Here is a 9,219-nt window from a genome sequence, read left to right on the forward strand (position 1 = left end):
GGTGCGTGGCCAGGCCAGCAGGGCCTGGGGCAGGCTGGGGTAGGGTTTGTGATGGGCTGTGTGTGCCTAGGGCTCCTCGGGCGGCACATGATGGACTGGCGCGAGGAGAAGCTCCAGATCATCTGTGAGGGTGAGTGAGGGCAGCGGGGTGTAGGTGGGGGCTGGTGGGGAGGGGGAAAGAGCCTGGGCTGGGAGCTGCAACCCCTGTCCTGGCAAGGAGGGGCTCTGTGGCCTGTGTGGGAGAGGGGTGGTGTGGGCAGAAGAGAGAGAGATTCCAGGGGCTTGTGAAGCACTCAGGGCCAGCCCCTTCCTGCTGGTCTCATTGCCCCCTGCTCTTGCCTGGCCATGGGAAAAGCTGGGTGGCGCTGGCCCCAGCAGCAGCAGTTCCTGGGGTCACAACAGACACAGGCTCATAAGTCGTCTCTGTTCCTCTTTCCTAGCCCTTCAACACATGACGGACGATGCCAGTGCAACCATCTCCAGCCTGGCGGTTCAGAACATTTTAATTCTACGGGCTGTGGAAAGAAGGCGTAACTCCACATTTGGAAAGCACACAGTGTACACCCAGTTCCATAAGGCATGGCAGAGGATGCCCTCTTGGCTGGGCAGCTGCTGGTGGTGCTGAACTAGCCAATAAACGAGTAATACAAATTAAATCAATAAACTAGTATACAAAATTATTTCATAAACATCGCTAACTATGCCTTTGTCTCATGTTTTTCTGGTTTCTCCTCCTGGGCGTGTTTCCCGGCACCCACCACACTGGAGCACACCAGTGCATGTATATACCCTCTAAACACACCTGTGCATGTCCAGAGTCGAGGGCCCAGGCATTGTCACCTCAAGTTTGGTAACGCTGGGCTGGGCCCTGTGTGGGAAGGGGGTGAGGAGGCAGCCCCAGGGGTCCCTTCCCACTACCCACTTGGTGGCCCTGTGACCTGGAGAGCTGCAGTGGCGGGAAGCTGTGAGGGGACAGGGTGGCGAGAGGCCTGTGGAAAAGGGGTGTGAGGCAGCGGGTCACAGGGCTCTTTGTGACCCTCTGTATTTATAGACGTTACCAGCAAGCAGCAAGCTCACTTTGCTTGGAGGACGTGACGCGACAGGACAGGAGGGAGTGGGACTGTGAGGAGCCCCTACACAGTGCCCTCATTCCCTGCTGCCCCTGTTTGTGGCACTTCGCCAAGGCGTTTGCCATCCCTGTGGCCAAGAGCCTTTGAGGCACGGCCTTGTTGGGATGGAGGAGGGACCCCCCAGCCAGCCCATGGAGGCCTGGCAGGAGATGGACAATGAAAGCACCAGGTTCATGCTGTCACGGCGGCAAGGCAGGGAGCTGGTGGTGGCACTAGGAGGAGAAGCTGTGGCAGGATTTGTCCCTGGAATATGTCCATGACTTTTTGGAGAAGAAAAAATATGCCTCCCTTAGGCCTATGGGGATAACCTGAAGCCCACTACAAAGGCTCAGATCATCCTGAATGCCACTGAGGAGGCAGCAGCCTCAGGCCACTTCAACACAGAAGAGGTTGCTATGCTGTTGCATGGCCTCGTGAAACTCCACATCTCCCTTTCTGAGCACGTAAGCAACCTGTGGTGGGGCTTGAGCCCTCTGGAGATCATGTCTACCCTGAAGCTGGGTCTTCTAGCAACCGCACATGCATTTAGGCCAGCCCAGGGTGGTGTAAAGGTAAGAAGTGCTTGGTGGGATCAGGGGAAATGGGTCATGCTGGCAGCAGCCCCACTCTCAGCCATTTCTCCTCCAGGCAACGAACTTCATGAGGAGCATCTACCAGTGGCTCATGTCCACTACAAAGGCATCTGCCCAGCACCGTCTGGACAAGAGCCTTCTGGCACTGGCCAAGGAGCACCCCCATGATGTGGTGGTGACCCTGCTGCGCTGCTCCCCATCATGTGACAGGTATGGGGCCCGCCAGCCTTTCGAGCCCATCCAGCGCCAGCTGCCAGACAGATGGCAGTTTTCAGGATGCTCTGCAGGGGCCGAGCCCTCCATCGCTCCATTTCCCAGCCCTGGCACACCAGCCCCAGAGCCTGCCGCCACACTCCCTCTCTGCCCCACAAGGGACTGTAGCTCGGCTGCCTGCAGCCTGCAGGGCCAGGCCTGCTGGGTGCTGCCTTTGAGGGGCAGGGGGCAGAGGCAGGACTTGTGGCCAGCTTGGGCGCTGCTGGGATTTCCCAGGCTACAGTACAGTGGCTGAGACCCCTCTGACTGAGCATTGTGGGCCTGCAGAACTGCTGTGATCCCATGGGGTGTGATCGTCACCTTCTACCAGAACGTTCGTTGAAGGCTGCGTGGCTGCCAGCTTCTCCCTGCCTGTACGGCACCTCCAGCCCTTGGTTCTGCCCAACCCTTCTCTGACTCCCAGATCAGCCCTCTGCTTGGCCTTCCCCAAAGAAACAGTCCTGCTTCTTAACCTTGTCTGTGTCTTTTTTTTTTTTTTTTTGTGGCAATGAAACTGTGGGTGACTCTGGTCCTGAGGTGACTGAGACCCTCCGGAGTATGGCTGGCCACGCTGGCTTGATGCAGTGTGCAGCAGTCCCTCACGGGGTCTATCTTCGGATATCTTCATCAATGACATGGATGATGGGATTGAGTGCACCAAAACTGAGTGGTGCAGCTGATACCAATGAAGGAAGAGATACCATTCAAAGGGACCTGGACAGGCTGGAGAAGTGGGTCCATGTGAACCAAATGAGGTTCAACAAGTCCAAGTGCAAGGTGCTGCACCTGGGTTGGGGCAATCCCAAACAGGAGTACAGACTAGAAGAAGAACTCATTGAGAGCAGTTCTGTGGAGAGAGACTTGAGGTTTCTGGTGGATGAAAGGCTCAACATGAGCCACCAGTGCTCGTTTGCAGCCCAGAAGGCCAACTGCATCCTGGGCTGCATCAAAGGCGGCATGACCAGCAGATTGAGGGAGGTGATTGTCCCCTTCTACTTTTCCTTTGTGAGGCCCCCACCTGGAGTACTGCATCAAGAAAGCACAAGAAAGATGTGGACCTGTTAGAGCAAGTCCAGAGGAGTGCCACAAAGATGATCAGAGGGCTGGAGCACCTCTCCTGTGAAGAAAGGCTGAGAGAGCTGGGGATGTTCAGCCTGGAGAAGGTTCTGGGGAGACCTCATTGCGGCCTTGGCTCTCCAGTTGATAAATCAGCTAATGGATGGGAATCAGTCTTGGTTAGAACAATATTGCTGCTGGTGCACTGGAGCAGCCAGGTGACAAAAATGTGCTCATCTGGGCAATGCCTGAAATCTTTCTGTGTATCTCGTAGTTCACCCTGGAATAGGGATTGCAGGGTTATTGATGCTTTTATGACATCTTCCTCTTTGTCTTCCTGTTTGCATGGTGGCCCCACTTCAGAGTAGACTTCCTCATCACCATCTTCCTTGTTTGTTGTCTGAGTAGGACTTCCTTTCCTTTCTGAACAACCTGACTTTCTCATCCATTGTTTCATCTTGCGTATAGAGGTGACTGATACTCAGATTGGTTCTCTGGCCCAGCCATGGGGCCCATCGCAGGGGTTGGAATGGCTGCAGGGCCCATCACAGGGATTGGAGTGGCTGCAGGGCCCATCGCAGGGGTTGGAATGGCTGCAGGGCCCATCACAGGGATTGGAGTGGCTGCAGGGCCCATCGCAGGGGTTGGAATGGCTGCAGGGCCCATCTCAGGGATTGGAGTGGCTGCAGGGCCTGCCACAGGAGTTGGAGTGGCATTGACTGTGGCTTAGTAAACATAGGCCAAGCCCCAACACGTTACAGTGATTTGTGTCTCTTTGGAATTGCCAGAGTAATGACACACCTTTTCCAAGCATTTTACCATTTTTTTTTAGGATTCTGCACTTGTTCAGGGGTGAAGTTCCAAAGCACTGGAGGTGCCCACTGCTCTAGGTGCCTGTCCATATCCTCCCACACTACCTGCTGCTCATAACTATCCTGCCTCGTGGCAGATCTCTGGGTGGCATTCTTAAGTAGTTGTTTAACCTTAAACAAAACCTGAAATACATTCAGAAGGCATAACAATAGGAACGTGAAGGTTTGAACATCCCAAAGATATTCAGAGTTTTAAAGAGCTATTGTAACTAGCCTGGAGAAGGGGAAGGTGAAGGAGAAAGGGAGAGTAAGAAGTGGGGAAGAAGTGAAGTGTCTCCCCTTGTCCCCCCCCTAGACTGGTCTCCTGAGGAGAAAAGGTAAAGTGTGTAGTTATTAACAGTTTCCAAGAGATGGTTCACAAAGTACAGAAGGTGATGGCACTGCTGAGTTCAAATACCAGATTAGTCTCATGACCAGTAATTTTTCATATCATAAACCCGTGTTACACAGTACAGCAAAATAATAATCTTAAACCAGCCCCCAGAAATGATAAACAGCACAACAGGGAACACATACAGTAAGTAATGTGCCATACAGCACAATTCCAAAAACAACCACCACAGACCAGAAATCAAAAACATCAACATTGTGATCAGCACCTATTAAACTGATCTAGTGCCTATAACAATTTTGTTTTAACATATTTTGGTCAGTTCTGTTGTTATCTCAACCCTTTTTGCCCCATGTTGGGTGCCAAAAGGACTGTTGTGGCTTAACCCAGCTGACAGCTCAGCACCACGCAGCTGTTTGCTTTGCCTCCCTCCCTGATCCCCAGTGGGATGGGGGAGAAAATTGGGAGGGGGGAAAAAAAAAAAAGTAAAAGCTCGTGGGTTAAGATAAAGACAATTTAATTGGCCCGAAAAGGAAGAGAAATTATAATGATGATGATAATAAAATGTACAAAACAATGCCTCGAGAGCAGCTGATGAGGCTTGGGCAAGGCCAGGAGTAGCGGCAGGCCGTTTATAATGGCGGTTATGCCATTTAACAGTCGCTCTCTCGGGGGCAGACATGTTCTGCAGCACAGCTGGGGGGAACACGGCCTGCAGGGGGCTTCCTGCTTCGAGGCCCCTCGAGAGAGCCACCGGCCGCCCTCTTGAGAGCAGCTGGTGAGGCTTGGGAGGAGCCGGGAGCGGCAGCCCACCTCTCCTGACATACCCGGGCAGCCATTAGGGAGCCTGGTTTTTCAGTCAGTGCATAGCGCAGAGGGGAGATAGGCTGCTGCAGTCACTTCCTGCCTTCCCTGAGGCAGACCCAACAGGCTGAAGGGACACACAATATGGAAGATTCCCTATCCTCTCTTCACCCGGCTGATGTGCACTAGGATAAGGGGCAGTCGCAACAAGTCCCTGCTTGGGCTAGCAGGTGTGTCCCATTAGGGACTTCCCTGCCTTCCCAGGTGTCTGTGGGCAGTAGGTAGGAAGGTTTGCAGGTTGATCTGAACAATATTGAGGGGCAGGGCTCAACTAGATTTGAAGGGGGGAAAGCGACTTGCGGAAAACGGACTTCACAATCAGTAAGATTGTAAAGTAGGTATGTTTATTCAGCGCTGGGCAGCATGGGGGGTAGTCCCACCAAAGTCGTGCGCACCTGATGTGGCAACTTGCCTTGGTTATATGCAGTAAAGAGTTACATGTGCATGAAGTTTCACAATATGCCTATACATATTCATAACCTGTCTCCACTTCGTATTAAAATTAGTTCCAAGGAGTCATTCCCATAAGCTCTTCCCATCTGTGCTTGCACAGTGTATTCTGGTGGTGGTCGTCGGGGGTCGTGGCGATGAAGATTGATGACTCTTCCTCGTCACCGCTAGTTGACCTCTTGTCTTTGCACAGACTCAGTTGCTCCTTGGCTCTTGTCCATCCGCAGGACCAGTTTCCACCAGTTCCTTAAGATAGGCTCACACTCTTATTAGGAGACTGACCGTGGTAAGGGGCCCAAGGCTTCTTGCTTTAGTTAATTTGCACAACGCACCATAGTTAGCAAAGACACTAAGTAGCATCCTAGTTTAATGCCGTTAGCGCTCTATCTCTACTTGATAAAATTCTCCTAACTCCCTCTCTCAAAAGGATAAAACCAGGCTTGACAGAGACAAGATTGGATTGGTATGATAATGGTTATGAGATGGTGTGTTGGCAAGGTCCACCGGTCTGCCATCCCAGTTGAGGTGGGGGATGGAGAGCCACGTGGCAGCAGAGGCACAAGGGACATTGGCAGATTAGAAGTCACAAAAGTGCTTGGGAATGGTCATGCAGGAATTAGGGTTCTCTCCCAAAAAAGGTGATGGGATTGCTAGCCCAGCTGAAGTGCATCTACAGTAATGCACGCACTATGGGCAACAGACAGAAGGAGCTGCAAGCCATTATGCGGCAGGAGGGCTATGACACTTTTGCCATCACAGAACCATGGTGGGATGGCTTGCATGACTGGAGTACTGCAATAGCTGGCTACAAACTCTTCAGAAGGGACAGGCTAGGAAAGAAAGGCAATGGGGTAGCCCTGTATGCTAGGGAGTGTTTTGATTATCTAGAGCTTAACAATGACAATAACAGGGTTGAGTGTTTATGGGTAAGAATCAGGGGGAAGGCCAACGAGGCAGATATCATGGTGGGAGTCTATTATAGACAGCCCAACCAGGCTAAAGAGGCAGACAAAATGTTCTATAAGCAGCTTGGAGAAGTCTTCCAATTGCTAGCCCTTGTTCTTGTGGGGGACTTCAACTTAACAGGTATCTGCTGGAAATACAACACAGTGGGGAGGAAGCAGTTTAGGAAGTTTCTAGAGTGTGTGGAAGGTAACTTCCTGACACGGCTGGTGAGTGAGCCAGCTAGGGACAGTGCCCTTCTGGACCTTTTGCTTGTGAACAGAGGACTTGTGGGTGATGTGAAGGTGTGAGTCTGTCTTGGGCATAGTGGTCATGAATTAATGATTTTTTGATTCTTGGAAAAGTAGGGAGGTGGATTAGCAGAACTGCCACCTGCTAAACCACTTAGACATATGCAAGTCTATTGGGCCAGGTGGGATCCACTTAAGGATACTGAGGGAGCTGGTTCACCAAGCCACTTTTCATCATTTATCAGCAGAAGAGGTCCCAGTTGACCGGCAGCTAACAAATTTGACACCCGTCTACGAGAAGGGCTGGAAGGAGGATCGGGGAAGCTACAGACCTGACAGTCTGACCTTGGAGCTGGGGAAGCTCATGGAGCAGATTAACTTGAGTGCTGTCATGCAGCACTGACAGGACAACCAGGCGATCAGTCCCAGTCACCATGGGTTTATGATAGGCAGATCCTGCCTGACGATCCTGATCTCCTTCTACAACAAGGTGACACATTTGGTGGATGAGGGAAAAGCTGTGGATGTGGTCTACCTTGACTTCAGTAAGGCTTTTGACACCATTTCTCACAGCATTCTCCTGGAGAAACTCGCTGCTCAAGGCCTGGATGGGTGTACACTTCGTTCGATTAAAAACTGGCTGGGTGGCTGGGCCCAAAGAGTCATGGTGAATGGAGTCAAATGCAGTTGGAGGCCGGTCACTAGTGGTGTCTCCCAGGGCTCAGTACTGGGGCCAGTTCTCTTCAGTATCTTTATTAATAATCTGGACAAGGGAATAGAGGGCACCCTCAGTAAGTTTGCAGACGACACCAAGTTGGGAGTGAGTATTGATCTGCTCGAGGGTAGGAGGGCTCTACAGAGAGATCTGGATAGGCTGGACTAATGGGTCGAGGCCAACTGTATGAGGTTCAGCAAGACTAAGTGCCGGGTCCTGCACTTGGGGCACAACAACCCCATGCAATGCTTCAGGCTGGGGGAAGAGTGGCTAGAAACCTGCTCAGCGGAAAGTACCCTGGGGGTAATGGTTGATAGCCAGCTGAATATGAGCCAGCAGAGTGCTCAAGATGGCCAAGAAGGCCAACAGCATCCTGGCTTGTATCAGAAATAGCGTGGCTAACAGGACTAGGGAAGTAATTGTCCCTCTGTACTCATCTCTGTTGAGGCCGCTCCTCGAATACTGTGTTCAGTTTGGGGTCCCTCACTACAAGAAGGGCATCAAGGTGCTGGAGAATGTCCAAAGGATGGCAACAAAGCTGGTGAAGGGTCTAGAGAATGAGACTTGTGAGGAATGGCTGAGGGAGCTGGGGTTGCTGTGGCCTGGAGAAAAGAAGGCTCAACTTATTACTCCCTAGAATCACCTTTTAGGAGGCTCTAGGGAGGTGGGGATTGGTCTCTTCAAAAAACATGTAGATATAGAGCTTAGTGACATAGTTTAATGGTGGACTTGGCAGTTGTGAGACACAAAGTTGTGTTTTAGCAGTGGAAAATTCCACTAACCTTGCATATTCAAAAGTGATTGTGCAGGCGTGACAGTGGCATAACAATGGGTAGTATGATAAGCAGATAAGGGGAAGGTCCCACTGCCCGAAAATAAGGAGGATGGCTAAGAAAAACAGGACGAGTAGTGCGAAATCAGTAAAAGCAAAACATCACAGGCTGTCTAGTCATGAGAGAAGGAAAAAAAAAAAAGAAAAAAGAAAAGGAGAAATTAACGGTTGGTCAAATAAAATTGTACATATATGGTATAGTAATAAGCATTGAGTAGTTCTTGAACCTGTAGTACTCAGCCAGTGAGGAAAGAGGGAAGGAATTATGCGTTGGGTAATAGGGAATATAAGTTTACGATATACTTTTGCTGTGCACTCCTGCTTGCAGGATGTCTGCCATTGCAGTCGCGAACAAAAATGCTACTTCACTGAGATCCTTGCCTGAGCTTGTGTTACTGGCTATAGATTGCTTCTCACAGTAGTGCTAGGTTAAAGGTTGGACTAGATAATCTTAAAGGTCTTTTCCAACCTAAATGAATCTGTGATTCTTTTCTATGCTTCTGTGATACACAGTGCAATTGCTTACCACTCACTGACTGATGCTCAACCTATATCCGAGCAGTGGTCTCCCCCCACTCCAGCCAGCCACTCCATATTAATTGTTCAGCATGGAGTCATATAGTACACCTTTGCCCAGTTGGGGTCAGCTGTCCTGGTTCTGTCCCCTCCCAGCTTGTAGTGCACTCCCAGCCTGGCAGGTGGTCTGAGAAGCTGAAAAGTCCTTGGCTCAGAGTAAGCACTGCTCTGCAACAACTAAAACATTGGTGTGTTATCGGCATTATTCTCATCCTCAATCCAAAACACAGCACCATACCAGCTACTGTGAAGAAAATTAACTCTATCCTAGGTGAAACCAGGACTAGGGGAATGAAGGAGTGTGCCTAGCTCGCTTCTGCTCTACAGAAGGAGATGGAGGTGGCAGAAGAATATCTGGGCACACTTCCAGAGACTG

The sequence above is a fragment of the Cygnus atratus genome, chromosome 6 (assembly GCF_013377495.2).
Source record: "Cygnus atratus isolate AKBS03 ecotype Queensland, Australia chromosome 6, CAtr_DNAZoo_HiC_assembly, whole genome shotgun sequence".
Classification (NCBI taxonomy): domain Eukaryota; kingdom Metazoa; phylum Chordata; class Aves; order Anseriformes; family Anatidae; genus Cygnus; species Cygnus atratus.